Consider the following 16056-nt stretch of genomic DNA (forward strand, 5'->3'; position numbering starts at 1 on the left):
TGGATGGAATTTGGACAAGAAAGACAGGGACGAGAAGAAAGGGCCGTCTGACCTGGGTACCATGCGGCCGTTTGGTTTTAAGACCTATCCATGAGGTCTCTGAGACTCCTCCCTTCGAGAGGTGGAGCTTATTAACTTCCCCTTGCGTTTGGTCTGCACTTAGTGGTCTGCTTCTGACAAATAGAATTGGCGGAAGGTACAGAGTATGACTTTCAAGGCCAGTCACGCAGCTTCCTCCTCACTTTCTCTCCCTGGGATCAACGACTCTGAAGGAAACTGGCCACCACGTTGTAAGGACGCTCAAGCAGCCCTGTGGAGGGGTCCACTCAATGGGGAACTGAGGCCTCCAGCCAACAGCCTCATGAGTGCACCATCTTGGAAGTGGATCCTCCAGTCCCAGTCAAGCCATCAGAGGACTGTAGCCCCGGCCAACATCTTGACTCCAGCCTCCCAAGAGACCCTTGCCAGGTTCAGCCTGACCCTTGACAGGGGTAGCAAGGAGGGCTCAGCCTGCCTGCCAGCTTTGCCGGTGGTTGATGGGTCCAGGAATGTGGTGTCTGGGCCCGGGGAGAAAGGGTGCTGTGACCAGACAGCAGTATTTGCCCCAGGCATGTGAGTCACATTTCTGCTCTCTCTTGGAATTTGACTTCTGCCTCCAGGCCAGTGGCTCTTAGTTAGCCTGGGGTGCCCGTGAGAACCACACCCTGTGCAGGTCCCACTCACAGAGGTGAGCGACCTCAACTCAGTGCGTGGTCTCCAGGCGGCAGAAAGCTGTCAGAGTCTGAGCAGGGGGGTGACTTTGTGACACTGTGCTTGCGGTGGGGAGAAGCCAACAGCTGGAGTGTAAGCCAGCAACTGTAACCGGTGACTTTTCTCCCCCAGAGGACATCCAAGTCCAGGTCTTTAGGACGCAGGTAGGATGAAGGGCGGTGCTGGCCTCTCCTGAGGCTGGCGACCAGGGACCCTACCTCTCCAGGCAGCCTCCAGGGCACCCGGATATCAGGGGGCCAGGTCGCTATGGTGCCTTCTCACCTGAGCGGGTCTGACCCCAGCCTGCCTTGTGGGGCACAAGCCTGGGGCTGGCGGGGACCCCACGCTCTTGTGGCCATTCTCCCTTCCCTCCTCCTTTCCTGGTGCCCCGCCTGCGGGGGCCAGCCGTGGACCTGCACATCGGTCCTTTCGCTTCCCATGGGTATAGCTTCCTGTTCCTTGGTTGTGGCCTATGGGCCGGAGGACGGACCCCAAACTCTCACGGGACCAAGGCCCGGGAGAAGGCTCGACAGCCAGCTCTGTCCCAGTTGTGTTTTCTGTGCCCACAGACAACGACGGCCATCTCATCGGTCAGCCACAGAGAAAGGGGAGCAGGCGAATTGGGGGATGGCGGGATGCCCTGTGTGGGTGGGCAGTGGCACCGAAGCCCCTCCCGTTTTTCCGCTCTCCCTGGGTCTTTGGGAAAGGCCCGCGCTTTCTGGCAGGATCGTTGCTGCTCTGTGATCATCCACTTGGAACAAAAGGCAGAAGTGGTGGGAATGGCCCAGATTTCGTTAGACCCCCTGGAAGCCAGGCACATGCCTGCCTAGACACAGGCCACACCTGGGGACCAAGCCTCCGCCTCAGCGGGCAGCCCCTGCCTCCGAGGCCTCACCCGCTGGCTGGTGCCGTGGGCCATCCAACTGCGTGTCCACCTGGGAGCCCCAGTGAGGCTCTCAGAGCAGCCTGAACCCAGCAGGGTGATGGATGGGTGAGGCCGGGGCCCCTCCACGTAAGAAGTTCTGTATTACCAAACCAGCAGCTTGCGGTGGTCACTCCATTAGACCAGTTCTAAAGGCTTTAGGACCATAGCTCATTTAATCCTATCACAGCCCACCGTGGAGACGGGGAACTGAGACACAGTGAGGCCAAGGGACTTGCCAGGTGTCACACAGGTAACAGGTGCTGGAGCCCGGCTCTGGACCCTGGCATCATGGGCTCTGTCTGTCTGTCCTTCCCTGTCCACCACTCGGCCTCAGGACACGGCCCTGCTTGCACGGCAGCCGCACGGCTCGGGTGGGCAGTCCACTCATGGACACAGCACTTCCTGGACAAGAAGGGGAGGCATTGCCGGGCCGCTGGAGCCAGGCTCCCCCAACAGATGACCAGGACTGGGGACCTCAGCACCCCTGCTCATTGACCGTTCCACTTGGCCATGACATTCTTTTTTACGTAGCTGGGGAGGCCTCAGAGGACCCCTCCTCAGCAGGGGGAGGACCCCCAGCCCCTCGGCCCAAACTGGCTTCAGAGCAGGCACTGAGCTGACTCGCCGTGGACAGGTTCTCAGCAGAATCCTTTCCTTTCTGGGGTCTGCGGCCCGATGCCAACCACCAGGGCGGCAGAGCAGAACCGGGCCAGGTGACGCAGCGGGGTCTCATGTGGGCCATGGGTCTTTGCTGGCATTTCCGTCTAGCTCCGTGTTCCTCTTTTTCCTTTGTAACTTCCCTTCGGCGTACCCCGGATCTCCGGGGAGGGTGGGGTGGTGGAAAACGGAGTCAGCCGAGGCCCAGGCAGCCTCCCCCCAAGGGGGTCGGTGCCGGGGCCTCTGAGGGGCACCAGGTCTGAAGGCAGGCGGTGAAGGCTCACGCAGCCTCAGCTCCGAGGAAGCAGAGGACCCAGTCTGAGATGGGGGCTCCATCTCCTTCACCCCCGTTCCCCGCCACCAGGCCCACGGCCAGGGCCAGAGCCCTTCTCGAGACATGTCAGTGGCAGCAGATGTGACATGCTCGGAGCCTGGCAACAGGGGCAGCCCAGCTGCTGGAGAACATGGTTGGATTTACGTCCACGGCGAAAAGCACCCGGTCACCTTTCTCTGCTTGGAGTGTAATCTTTTTTTGGAAGCCTTGCTGGAAAATCTGAATCTTGTGAGCCATCAGCTGTTTATAATCAGAGAAGCATATGTTTAAAAGAGCTGAGGGGCCTTATAAACTCCGTGTGCAAATTACCTTTGGGGCTGCCTGCTCCCCCGCCCCTCCCCACGGCTGCCATCGCTGGCGAGGGGCTCAGCGCGCTGCACAGAATTACTGTAACCCCGTTGTGGCATGGGGTCTGTTTAGCTTTAGTCACGTCAGCTTGGCCCTGGGGCGTGGGAGCCTCTGTCTCTGCTGCACGGCTTCCAGGCGCCCCCACCCCCACCCCAGCTGCTGAGGACTTCTGGCTCCCTGTTCTTGGGCCCTTACCATGAGAAATATCCAACCTGGGAGCCGTGCAGCACGACGCGGGTCGGAGGGCTTCCTGGGCCCCGCCACACTCGGGGCAGCCTGGAGTTGGGGTGCCGCTCTCGGGGCCTGCTCGGGCGCCAGCATCCTGCAGCGTTATTTGTTTGGTGTTTTCTTGGTGGTGATTTTTGTTTTTCTAATAGCTGTACTGAGATAGAATTCACATGTCGGACAATTCACACATTTAAAATGTACGACTCAACGGTTTTTAGTAGGTTCCGAGTTGTGCAACCATCGCCACCACTTCCAGGACATGTTCAGCACCCCGAAAAGAAACCCTGCCTCCTCTGGCCGCCACTCCCTATTCCCCTCCCACTCCCCAAGCCCGGGCAGCCACGCATCTACTTTGCGTCTGTAGGGATTTGCCTGTTCTGGGTGTTTTATTTGAAGGGAATCCTACTATATTTGGTCTTTTGTGACTGGCTTCTTTCACTGAGCATTGTGTGTTCAAGATTCATCCATGTTGTAGCCTGTGTCAGTGCCTGAATTCCTTTTTATGGGCAAATAATATTCCATTTTATGGCTGGACCACACTTTATTTATTCATCCACTGATGGACGTTTGAGCTCTTTCCACTTTTCAGCTATTACGAATAATGTTGTCGTGGACATTCGGGTACAGGCTTTTTTATGGACGTGTATTTTCATGTATCTCGGGTTATCCATGGAGGAGTGGAATTGCTGGGTCATAAGGTCGCCCGATGTTTAACCTTGTGAGACTGTTTTCCAGAGTGACTGCGCCATCCTACGTTCCCAGTAGCGTCGCACGAGGGCTCTGATTTCTCCGCGTGCTGCTCGACACTTCTCACTGACTCTCATTTTCATCTTAGCCATCCTAGAGGGTATGAAGGGATACCTCATTGTGGTTTTGATTTGCCTTTCCCTGTTGGCTGATGACATCGAGCATCTTTGCATGTGTTCATTGGCCATTTGTATATCTTCTTTTACGAAATGCCTAGTTAGATCTTTTGCCCATCTTTTTGGTTGGGTTATTTCTCTTTTTATTATGGAGTAATTCGAGTTCTTGAAGTAGTCTAGATACAGGTCCCTTGTCAGATACATTTTCTCTCATCTTTGGGTTGTCTTTTCACTCTCTCGATGGTTGTCTTTTCGCTCTCAAAACTTTACAATTTTGATGAAGTCCAATTTACCTACTTTTTTCTTTTGTTGCTTGTGTTTTTAGTCTTATATCTAGGTAACAGTATGCAAATCCAAGGTCACAAAGATTCACCCCTGTGTTTTCATCTAAGAGTTTGATAGTTTTTGCTCTTACATATAGGTTTGGGATCCAACTGAGTTAATTTTTGTATATGGTGTGAGGTAGGAGTCTAGCTTCATTCCTTGGCATGTAGATGTCTAGTTATCTCAGCACCGTTTGTTAAAAAGACTATTCTTTCCCCATCGAGTGGTCTTGGGCACCCTTAACAAAAATCAATTGACCATCAGCGTGTGGGTTTATTTCTGGACTCTGTTCTGTTCCATCGATCTGTATGTCTGTTTTTACGCCAGTACCACAGTGCCTTGATCACCATAACTTTGGAGTAAGTTTTGAAATCGAGAAGTGTGAGTCCTCCAACTTTGTTCTTCTTTTTCAGGATTATTTAGCTGTTCTGGGTCCCTTGAATTGCCACGTGAATTTTAGGATTGGCCTGTCAATTTTTGCAAATAAGCCAGCTGGGATTCGGAGAGCGGTTGCACTGAAGCTGTAGGTCAATTTGGGGAGTGCTGGTATCTCAACAGCGCTAAGTCTTCCAGTCCATGATCCAGAGATGTCTTTCCGTTTATTTAGATCTTCTCTCATTTCTTTCAAGAATGTCTCATAGTTTTCAGGGTGTAACTTTTACACTTCTTCGGTTGATCCTGCGGGATTTTGTGCGACCGTGACCGGCAGCCACGCTTCCTTCGCACCCACTGGTTCTGCCTAGCTTCCAGGCCCACCCTCCCTGGAGCCTCCCCACTGCTCCAGGCCTCGAGGCCCCTGTCTCTGGGCTCCAGCGATGTTTCTTCATGGTGTCATCTTGTGGCAGTGCCCAAAGTGTTGCCCTGGTGCAAGTCTGCACACCCTGCTCTCCTGCCTGGGGCATGCGCTCTCCTCCCCTCTCTGAGAGCTTCCTCATGTCCTGGCCGGTTCCCTGAGTCACCCCTCGTGCTCCCATGGCCCTCGCAGGGCACCTTTCCATGCCTCAATCATCCTCGGCCAAGTGTGAATGCCACCCCCAGACCGTGGCTCCCTGAGGCCCGAGTGGCTCCACCATCTTCCCCGCAGTGCGCCCCAAGACTGGGCACAGGGTGTGGAAACCCCAGGAAGGTCTGCAGGGATCACTGAACTGTTTCCCAGGCAAGTCGTTTTATCGCAAGTCCCCACGACCGATAAACAGCCCTAAATACCAAGTGAGGCATCCTGGGGCCTCACCGCCAGGGAAGCAGGACTCTGGCAGCTTATGAAAGGAATTTAATTTTTCATATTTCCTTTCAACTCAAGGGTCTCAAATCCAGGCTGCAGCCCTGGAGGGGAGGGTCCTGGCACTGCTTCTGAGGAGGGTGCCTTTGAGGGGAGGTCCAGAGTCCGCTCATGGCGAGTTCGCCTGGAGCCGGTGGTAGGGAGCTGGGCCTGCTCACCTGCTCACCTGTGTCTGTCCCCTTGGATGGGGCTGGGCCAAGCTGTGTGGACCAAACTGGATTATTGCCAGCTGTATGCCCGGCCTCACTGGGTCTCTCTCTCCATCTGTAAAAGGGGGGGGGGGCGGGTAGGGGAGGGGGGAAACACTCCCTGGATTCCCTGACCGCCAGAAAGTAAGGAAGGGGACCACGTCCGAGGAAGTGATGGTTCGTGATTCCTTTGGGAACTGGGGAGGGGCTTTGTGCCCGTGCCTTATTTAGGCCGTGAATATCACTCACTGCCCTCATTTTTCTGTTCATTCTGCACTTACTGAGCGCCTTCTGTGTACCGCGCCCTCTGCTAAGCCTGGGGACCGCAGTGTGGAGTGGACGGACACCACTGCTCCCTGCCTGCTCCTAGCTGGGCTGCCCGGCCTCAAGGAGGTCATTACAGGATGGCAGGGGCCGGGCCCAGAGTGGGATACTGTGCTCACCAGCAGCCCCCCAAGGCTGTGGGGAGGCTCAGAGCAGGGCTCCCCCTAATCACAGCGAAGGATTGAGGGGCAGAGAGCGCCCAGGGCACCAGGCCAGACAAAAGCGTGTGGACTGGAGTCCCGAGGCCCGCATGCCAGACTCGGAGCCTCACCCGCACCTCGTGAGACAGGGGTGGGTGGAGGAGCTCTGGGGGCTTCCGTTCAAATGTGCAGATGGGGTCGAGGGGGGGCCTCCCCGGGACCACCCCCGCCTCAGGCCTGCCCTGCTCGTCCGCAGCCACACCCCGCGGCGGGGAAGTGGAGCCGCGGGGCTCCCGAGCCTTTCCCACATGTGACTTTCTCGCAGGCTCCTGGCAGGGGGCTTGCACGTTGGCTCCTTGAGAGTCTTGGGCGGGACACGGGAAGGAGGCTACGGGGAGAACGGAGGGACTCCCACCCCTGCCTCCCTGCGAGGCCATTGTCAGAGCAAGGGCAGCTCCCCAGGCGACCCCCAGCTGTGGGGAGGGTGGGGAGGACGGTCCTGCTGTGGATTGGGGCTCAGAGGCCTCGCCGTGCGGGCCCACCGCTTGGCACCGGGCACCCAGGAGGCGGCCGGCGCAAGACTCCCTGTGATGTGAACCGCCGCACGAAGCATTTGGTGTTTGGGAATTTTTCGTTCGGGAGGGATTAATGAGCCTCTGAACGAGATCCCAGAGAGCAGCCAGGACCCTGCCTGAGATTCGGCTTCCGTGGGCTGAGTGTGGGGAGCCCCCGCTCCTCCTGGCGCCCCGGGCCAGCCGGACCTGCATTCCGCTCCGCCTCCCGCCTGCTGGAGACCTTCCCTGAATCACATTGTTCGCGCTCTCCATCGGCCCTTCTGGGCTCTTCCCTGCCGCTCGCCATAAAAACGCTCCAGTCATCTTTTCCGCTGTGGTTTTTATTGTTTTATTTTATTATTCCAGCTCGATTCAGTTGGGAAGAGCTAGAGAAATGATTTCTTCTCCCCCAGACTCCAGAACAAGTCGTAGCCATTGTAGATTTTAATCAATCACCACTCCCCCACTTCTGTTTTACTCTCTTCAACTTTTCTTTCCTCCCTGTAAACGGGGTTTCAAGGACAGGAACCCACGTTGCTCCCGGAGCGGGTCTCCGTTTCCCCCCCACCCGCCGCTCCCACCCGATGGGAGAAAAAAGTGAGCTCAGATGGTGGGTCAGCTCTGTTTCTGGAGGCCATGGCCACAGGCGCTGCTGGCCCCTGGCTGGGCCGGGCTGTGGTGGGGCCAAGTGCAGGGTGAAGGCCCAGGGAGGAATCCGGGCTCTTTTGGCTGCCGGTAAGATTATCCATTAAATCCATATTCCTCACTGTAGAGTTCACGTATTCAGAGAATATCCCGTACTCTGGCCGTCTTACATTACTGCAATATTGCTTCCAGATGGGCAAACACCCACTCAGAGCCCGGCCCTGCAGACGCGACGGCCCAGCGCGCTGCTCACCACCGCGCCTTTGTTCTCTGGGTCCCACTCGGTCCCCACTCGCTTGGGGAGCTCTCGGGGGTGTATTGGGGGCGCCCCCGGCCCCACAGGAGTCTCTGCAGAGCGAGAGCGGCCTGGAGGCCGGAGCGTCTCTGGGCCGGAGCTGCGGGCAGAGGCCTCCTTCCTGAGCTTTCCCCGTGGTCGGGGCCGTGACAGGCGTGGTCCCACTGGTGCCCTGGCTGGAGAGGTCCTGCTTCACCACCGGGGATAAGGCAGATGGAATATTCTAGCATTCTGCCCCTGACCGGGTCAGGCCCACTCCCCTCACGCAGCCGGGGCACCGAGGTCAGGCCCTGCCTGGCCCCTGCCCGCCCTCCCCGGCTCCTGAGAGGCAAGGCATGTGTCCCGAGCTCCTGCCTGCCGGGGCTGTGGTCTCGAGCCTTCCTCACATGGCTCCACTGCTGGGTCTGAGCGTTCTGGTGGAGTCGGGGCCGTGGGACGGCCATTCTGTCATCGGTGGGGAGGAAGCCTGCTCTCTGCCCCTCCCCGTCTCTGTGTCCCTGGGCTCTGACGTCGTGCAGGCTCTGTGTGGACGGAGGAGCTTGTGGGAGCCGCAAGTGTTGGGCGGACAGGTTGGGGGAGGAGGGCCACTCCAGGCTTCACAGAGATGGTTTCTTTTCTGAAGGAGGAGACGGCACAGCGCAGGCCAAGGCATGGCAGGTGAAGGGGCCGACACAGCCGGTGTGCTCGAGGCCGGGGCAGCGCCAGGTGGGAGAGGGTCTCGAAGCCCAGCTGAGGAGTCCCGCCATCAGCTTTCAAGCGGTGGCGTTCCTTCCTCGGGCAAGGCAGCGATGTGGACAGACGTGCCTATCCCGAAGAGTCCCAGTCCTGGGACCTGAGGCCTGGTCCCCTCACGACACGTGTTCTCTGGCTTGTCAGCATGTGGACGCTCTGAGTGGGGGCCCCAGGGCTGGGTCCCTGAGGAGGGGGCGGCGGGCGGGGCAGGCGCTGCACACACAGGGCCCTGGGTGCAGGTCGGAGCAGCGCGACGGGCGGGCCAGCACTGAGTGACACGTGGGCCTGCCGGGCCCTCGCATCCCAGCAAGCTCTCGGCACCAGCCTGGACCTACGGACCAGGACCCCCAGCACAGAGATGTTTGCCCACCCACCCCAAGCCCCGCAGCTGAAGAGTGGCCAGTGGGGTTCAGTCCCGCGCCTCTCCCAGGGGTCAGGGCTCTCTGGAGAGCTCAGGGGAGCCCACGCCTTACAGGCCTTATCCTGGGCGAGCGGGGAGGTGGGGCAGGGCCAGCTTTGCAGGTTAGCAGACCCCTCCGGTGGCCAGTGGGGGGCTGGAGGGGAGACCAGGGAGGACCCTCCCGCAGCCGCCCAGGCAGACAGTGCTGCAGCCAGGCCTAGGCAGGGCTTACAGGGGGGAAAGCGGGGAGGGTGAGGCAGGAGGGAAAGCGGGGAGGGTGAGGCAGGCGCTCGGGGACCTACCGGCACCTGCTGTGCGTGAGGCCCAGCCGGGGGCCGTGGTCCCAGCTGTGGGTGTGGGATGGGGGCCACCGCACCCCGAGAAAGACCCAGACCCAAGCCTGCCTCCTCTGTCCCACCCCTCCTGGGGTCTCGTGCCGGAGACTCCCATCCCTCCCTGGACCCTGCCAGCCTTCGGATCTCATGACCACGCCAGCAGTCAGATCCAGAAGGACCTCTCCTGTGGGGAGTGGGTGCTGGCTCGGGTGCCAGGGAGCCCTCCCGGGGCACCCCCATAGCACACTCTGTCCCTCTGGCCACATTCCGGACAGACCTACCCGTGGGGGTTGACCGGCTAGGGTGGCCCCACGCTTTCCTGAAGCCTCATGTCCACCTGGAAGCCACCAGCCTCCTGGGCTGGGGGAGTCGCCGCGGAGGCCCAAGCTCCAGTGATTGAGTGGGCAGGGGGCAGCCGGGTCAGAAACCAGGCTGACGCGAAGCATTAAACAGTCCCAGAGTCGCCTGGAAATCCCTCTGGCTGTACCGGATGCTGGGGGAGAGGTTGCCCTTCTACCCAAGGGACAAATTTGGGGCTTCATTACCTGAGATAAAACAGGGCTTCCCTGACAACCTCAGGCCTGCAGCTTCGGGATTAATTCCCTCCCGTAAAAGCAAATTTCAGAGGGTTTAAGCCACCCGGGGGCCGCGCCCTGCCTTTGACCTCCCTTATGCTGGGAGTGACAGGACCAGCTCTGTCGTCAAGGGCTGACCCTGCCCGTGGAGGTCAGACCCCCTATTTCTCACCCACCTCGTTTGTCTTGGTTGCTAGGCCCACATTAATTGCTATTTGTATCCCTTACAACTTTTCACATTTGGGGTGGTCATAAATAACCCCAAAGCGATCTGTGCCCCCTCTCGGGGCCAGGCTCGGGCGGCTCTCCTGCTGGGGAAGAAGCAGGAGATAGGTGTGAAGCTGAGGGCCCCCTCGGCTTCCTCAGACGCATCATAGCTCATCTGTCCCCCCGGGGGGGGGGGATGGTTTTGGGTGGTGGAGCTGCGTGGCTGGCCCACTGAATGAGCCACGGTGGTCAAAGGGAGCCCAGTGGTCGGCAGTGCCACGTGCGTGGTGGCCATCCAGGAACCTCTGAGTGTCCCTTCTCCACAGACAGCCTTGTCTTTGGTCCCAGGGCCAAGGAGCGTCAGCGCCAACAGCCTCAGTTCCGCAGGGCCTGCTGGCTTTCCGCTCCCTGCCCTCTCAGAGCATCTTAGCTAGGGCTTCCCAGCGACCACCAGGCCCCGACTGGCCCAAGACGTGGGGCTCTCGCTAAGTGGGGGGGCTGTGGATGGCACTGGTGGTGTGGCCCTTCTCCTGGAACCGGGCAGCCCACGGTGAATGGAGCAGGCACTGGTGTTCTGGCTCCAGGGCGATATTTCTATTCCCACGTTCAGAGGGAGGCACAGGCAGCCCAGAGCCGAGGTAACGAAGTCCTGGATAGCAAGCAACTTCCAGGGATCGCACCCGGCCTAAGGCCAGACGCACCGTAGGAGCTCAACATACAGCTACCGAATGAGTTCCCGGGTCTTGACATCAGATGCAGGACGGGCGACGGGCCCTGGAGTAGCCAGGACGGGCAGCACGGGCTCCATTCCCTTTTGTGCTGCTTGTTTAACGCAGAGCGGCTGGGGGGCCTGCACTGGAGGCCAGGCTGCTCTCACAAGCAGCCCCGGTCACTGTGCCAGCAGTAAAGAGAGCCTGGGGGGGTGGGGTGAGGCATTTGGGGTCCCTCCCCCCAACGAGGGAGGAGACCATCGGAGTTTGGGGATCAGGAAGCCACACACGTGGGTTTCTGCTTTAACGGGCCCTTGTTGGGACCTAGGCTGGCTTTCTGGAAGGGCTCCGGCCTTGCCCCTCAAGGTGGAGGCGCGGAGCCCCATTCATGCAGCGCACTGTGCAGGGCCCGAGTTCACGTCCTCTGCTCCACCGCCTACGAGGCACGTGTTCTCAGGCTTGACATTTACTTTCTCTAAGGGTCAACCCGGGGAGCACAAGCCCTCCCTTGCAGGGCCATGTATGAGCTTAAATGAGTTTCGTGCCCGTGAGGTGCGAACACAGTTCCCAGCACGGAGCAGGCAATCACCGGGGGGCTGTACTATTATCGACAGGCCAAGCCGGCTGGGCCTTCTGTGGGGCCTCCCACACCCTGCAGGCCTGCAGACTCCAGCACCGTGTCCTGGAAGAGTTAATGATCAGCCAGAGCCCCTGCCCCCAGCCGCAGAAAGGGTCTTGCTAGCTGGCGACCGCGGCCCCCTGGAAACCACGCTGCCCTGAGGTCTAGGAGAAAGGGACCGGGGGTGGGAGGAGAGAGGGGCGCCTGAGCAGAACACCCCCTCTTCCTTCTCACTCCCAGTAGGGCAGACAGACACAGCAGCCCCTGCAGGGGCTCTTCCCAGCACTGTGTCCCTGGGGCTGCTGCCGGGCTCTGGGTCACCTCGGTGATAGTCAAGGCTGTCTGGGGGGGAGGGTGTTGGAAGTCAGCTCATGGCGCACCCTAAAATGAGAGCAGTAACAGCTGGCCCAGCATGCACCTCTGATTGCAGCCTGGCCTTCCATTTGCAGGTTACTCAATTCCTCCAAAATGCTCAGTCTCAGAAAGTCAGCAGAAAGGAGACCGAGGTGGCCACGGTAGAGTTCCTCGCTCCCTCCCCTGCTCCCTCCCTCCTGACTTTCCGCCCTTCTCCCTGTCCTTCTCCCAGAGCATTACCTGCCCCCACCCCCCAGGCCCCCCCAGGCCCCGGGCTAGGAGGAGCCCTGGTGTTGGGGGAGGGGTGTTCCCGGAGGTCACCGTCCCCCTCCCCCACCTCCCGTATTCAGGAAAGTTCCTCAGGCCCTACTGGCTGGCTTCTTATTTTGTTCTGAACACAGGCCCTCAGAGGAGCGGAGTGTGGGGCTGTAGGGGCCTCCCTCGGGAGGCCCTGTGGGTGTTGGAGGGAGACAGGAAACCTGCTCTGAGGGTGAGGGAACGTGAGGGGCAGCCTGTCGGTGGTCTGGGGCCAGAGGACCCCTCCCCACGCCTGCTGCCCCAGGACCTCGAGGTCAGAGCACCCCGGGGAGTAACTCAGCATCAGGGTACGTCGGGGGCCCTGGAGAAAGGACGAAACTTTGCTCTCTGGCTGGGAAGGGCGCGTCTGCCGTACAAGCACTTCCTCTGGCTTTGCTTTGCTGAAAGGGTGTAGCCTTGGGGCCCCGGCAGCGTCTGGTCTGTGGGGTTGATCCCTCCTCAGGATGAGCCCGGGTGGACAGGCCATCCTGCCCGAGGGCTCCGCAGCACACAGGGTGGGGCTCAGAGCAGTGCTTCAGCCCAGCCCCTCCTGACCCCCGCCTTCCTCTCCCTGCTGTCACCTGCCGTCACCCCCACCCACTCTCCTCCCACTGGGCACCGGCACCAGAGCCCCCGAGGGGTCCCAGGCCGGCCTGCCTCCGTGCTGCCTGGCTAAGCGCCCTCCTCATCTGTCTCCACACCGTCCTTTTGACTCATGGAGGCCTCCCCGACCCGTGACCTCCCCCTGTGAGCCTTATGGGGAGCAGCCCCCGGGACATGCGTGGCCAGACGGAGGAAGGGCAGGGATCGGCCAGCTCCGGGAGTTGGCTTCCAATGACTGTTCCCCGTTGAGGAAAGCGGGACCGTCTGGAGCCATGGCTCCGGGAGCACATGCGCGGCCTGGGCCGTCTGGGACCCTCCGAGCGGCTTTGCGTAGGCGTGTGACCCGGCCAGTGCCACGTGCGTGTCAGGGGAAGGGAAGCTGCTGTTAGGACACCCTGAGTGTTGGTGTCCACCTGGTGCTGACCGAGCTCCAGCCCCCCTGGAGGTGTGACTGTGCCGTCGGCCCGCCTTGAGTGCGAGCGGGGGCGGGAGGCCCCGTGGCGCCCAGCCCCGCCAGCCACCTCGGAGCTGTGGGCCGAGGAGACAGGGCTGACCTCCCCCATCTGGACTTGCGCGTCTCCTCATCGGGGTTGCTAGCAGGCCTGTGCCTCTTGACCGTGGACGTGAAGTGACAAATGCACGAGTCTAGCCGTCGCAAGAGGTGCTGGTGGTTAATGCCATTGTCACTCCTGGCACATGCGTCCCCAGAAGCTGGGGAACACAAACCGACATAAGTCAGGAAAATTGTCTCTGTCTGAGAACCCTCATGGTTTTGCCCCCCCCCCCCCCCATCAAGATACCGCCTGGTGGGCGGCAGCCTTGTCTGGCGGCCACAGTGCCCGAAGCCGGGTGGTAGAGACCAAAGCTGGGGCTGTCGGGCACAGAGCCTCGGGCCATAGGCTGTGTGGTTTCAGAGAAACAAACAGCCCCAGCTTGGCCGTGACCTCCGGAGGCATCCTAATTGTCCGTAATCTTCAGTTACGGAAAGGCGGAAATGAGCTCAGATCCAGCTCTCATCGCAGATCCGTGACCAGGCCGTGCGTATCGTGTCCCAGCCCCATCGTGTGCTCCTTGCGGGGTACACCGAGCCTCAGCCTCCCACAGCCGGCTCCCGACGACCCGTCTCCCTGCAGGCTGGAGCCACGAAAAGAGTGGGGTTCGGTCCCCGAACTCGCTGAGGCCTGCAAGGAGACACCCCCGCTGCGGGAGACGGCGTGGGAGCTGACCTTCCGAGTCGACGGGGCACGCGAGATTTAGACCCTCGAGACAGAACGTCTCCGTCGCTTATCATCTGTAGAGAGCATCGGTGGGCTCGCGAAGGCTTGCGTGTCGGCAGCTCTCCCGTCCGGCAGCTTTGCACACGCAGGCATGTGCTCCCTGGCTCGGCTGCCTTCCGGGGCCAGGCTGGGGTCAGGCCTCCTTCGGGCCAAGCCCACGCTGGCCTTGGGAGGGGACAGCTGAAGGCCAGGAGGAGGCCACTGGCCTTGGGAGAGCCTCCCAAAGCAGAGGCAGCCCCCTCGAAGGTCACCTGGCTGCTCTCTGTGAGGGGAGTGGGACCCAGGGCTGGCCCACGCCAGCAGCGTGTCATTAACCCCTGCCTGCCCGGGGCTCTGAGCTCCCGCCGGGGCCTTCCCTGAGCGTCCTTCACTGGGGCGCCCTCCCTGGGCCCCAGGGACCTAAGAGTGACCACTGAAAATGGGAGCTGAAGCGTCAGCGGCCTCTGCCGACCCCTACCCCCTGGCAGGCCTGGCTTCCAGAGCCCAAGGCCCCCACGCCTTCCGGAGAATTCGCAGCACCGCTCTTGCGGCCTGTAGGAGGTTATGCCCCTGCAGCATTTGGGGCGATCGTCCCGCCTTTGTCTCATTAAATTGGGTTAGTGTGGGGAGCAGGCCTTGCTGGGAGTCGGAGACTGGCATAGACCCCAAGGCCACTGGGGCTTGGCACTGAGGGGTTTGAGGTTGTTTCCCCGGGTCTCCCCATCCCGGAGGTCAAGCCAGCACCCCACCCGCCCCAGCCCACCTCCACAGCTTCCCAGGGACGAGGGCAGTGTGGGCAGCCACAGCTTCCAGCTCAGAACCCCGGCACCTGCAGAGGCCAGGCTCAGATGCAAGAAAGGGGATTTGTCTCTTGAAGGCTGTAAAGAGTTAAAAAGGCGGGGAGGGGCCCGGCGGGGGCCTGCTTCAGGTTATCCATTCTGAGTGTCAAGGGGACAAGCTGCCAGGGCCAGACCAGCTCCGGGGAGACGACACGACAAGTTACAAAACAGCCAGCAGCGTCCACAACTAATTTCTTCCCCTGTTTGTCCTGCCGAGGAGGCCAAGTTAAAAGGCAGCGCTTTGGGGGTTGAAAGGCCCCCCGCGGGGTCTCCGCGCAAGGGGACCCCGAGCCTTTGCGGCCTTTGTTGAAGGCCGTTAATAAGCCAGCTCCCGCTGGGCGCTTTGAGGGCCGAGGCCGCAACTCCAGCCGCAGTGCAGCACGGCAACCCTCTGTCTCCTGCGCCTGCCGCCCCGAGGGTGTGCCCGGCGCTTCCCAGCCGAGGTGGGAGTGGAATTAGCAGATTGTATCAAGAAATATTTCTAGGGATTTACATTCCGGTGGTCAAGAGTCTTCTCGAGGCTTTTCTCCTGCGTGTCGGGGTGGGAGCCGCCCTGCAGAGTGGGCCAGGGGGCGGGGCAGGCCTTGGGGGTCACGTCCCCATCCCCACAGGGCCTTTAAGAGGCCCCTCGCCACTCTGCTACTTGAGGTGTGACAAACAGTGCAGGGCGATGGTTCTCCGGGGCTGGCTGTCGTCCCCACAGCTGCCAGACCAGCCTCCCCAGCCTGGCCAGATGCTGGCCGAACCTCCAAGGCGCCGAGCTCCCCCAGACTCAACTGTCCGTCTCTCCGTCTGTCCCCCAGTCCCTTCTGAGGCCCCTCCTCCAGCCAAGGGAGGACCCGGGGTGGGCTTGTCTCAGGTGGCCCCGCACAGGCCCAGCCCTCTGGGGACACCCTCAGTCTCAGCCCCAGAGGCCGGGCTCCATCCACGTCACCCGGGAGACATGCACCAAGGGCTTCCTGTCCCCCTTTCCGCAGCTACCTCGGCACCCCCCGGGGTCTCGCGGCCCGGCCTCTTGCGTGAGCGGGGGGTCCTGCCGGCACCGAGTGTGGGAAGCCCCACGCCCCCTGAGAGCAGGGCTGGGTCCTGAGGCCCCGATCCGGCGAGTCTGGGCACGGGGCGGGGAGAAGCACAAAGCTGACATGCCTGTACCTTGGAGCTCACAGGCGACGTGACACCCCGTCAGGTTGACGGGTGACAAAAAGCAGATGGGGTGAAGGCAAGAAAGGAGAGCAGGCAGCTGGGGTGGGGCTGGGCGTGACTCCTCAGCCTGTG

At 60.7% G+C, this 16056-nt stretch overlaps 1 protein-coding gene across 1 annotated transcript in view; it reads left to right on the plus strand.

Moving 5' to 3' along the window:
* Nucleotides 1–16056, plus strand: part of KCNQ1 (potassium voltage-gated channel subfamily Q member 1) — a 348262-nt gene that overhangs the window by 208275 nt on the left and 123931 nt on the right. The window lies entirely within an intron of this gene.

Source organism: Globicephala melas, chromosome 8 (assembly GCF_963455315.2).
Source record: "Globicephala melas chromosome 8, mGloMel1.2, whole genome shotgun sequence".
NCBI classification, from domain to species: domain Eukaryota; kingdom Metazoa; phylum Chordata; class Mammalia; order Artiodactyla; family Delphinidae; genus Globicephala; species Globicephala melas.